This window comes from Mandrillus leucophaeus, unplaced genomic scaffold, assembly GCF_000951045.1.
Source record: "Mandrillus leucophaeus isolate KB7577 unplaced genomic scaffold, Mleu.le_1.0 Scaffold12, whole genome shotgun sequence".
Classification (NCBI taxonomy): Eukaryota; Metazoa; Chordata; class Mammalia; order Primates; family Cercopithecidae; genus Mandrillus; species Mandrillus leucophaeus.
The window spans coordinates 7,748,992-7,749,337 of NW_012100320.1; the positions used below are offsets into that span (position 1 = coordinate 7,748,992).

At 39.9% G+C, this 346-nt stretch overlaps 1 protein-coding gene across 3 annotated transcripts in view; it reads left to right on the forward strand.

Annotated features, from left to right (window-relative positions):
- NOX5 (NADPH oxidase, EF-hand calcium binding domain 5) overlaps nucleotides 1-346 on the forward strand; it is a 147,188-nt gene that overhangs the window by 134,374 nt on the left and 12,468 nt on the right. The window lies entirely within an intron of this gene.

A 346-nucleotide genomic window follows, 5' to 3' on the forward strand; every position in this document is an offset into this window, starting at 1 on the left:
CCATGTTCAGAAAGGATGACACATCACCTGGGTGTCTCTGAAGCCAATCATCTGCCTGCTACCTTCCCAACTTTTGCATAATAACTGCCCCAGTAATACTTTCTACTTAGTGTTTCTCTTACGTCCCAACATTACTTTAAACTTAATTGTATTTCAAAAGGAGTCTTAAGATTATTATCTCTAATGGAAAACTAGTATTACATGTCATGAACACAGGATAGCTCTGAAAGTAAAAACAATGAGAATCAATGTTATTAAATTCTTGCTAGACGGCCTGTCTGCTAAGGCTCCAAGCCAGAGGTGGTGCTCCACACTCTTCCCTTTTCCTTCCTTCCTTCCTTCCTTC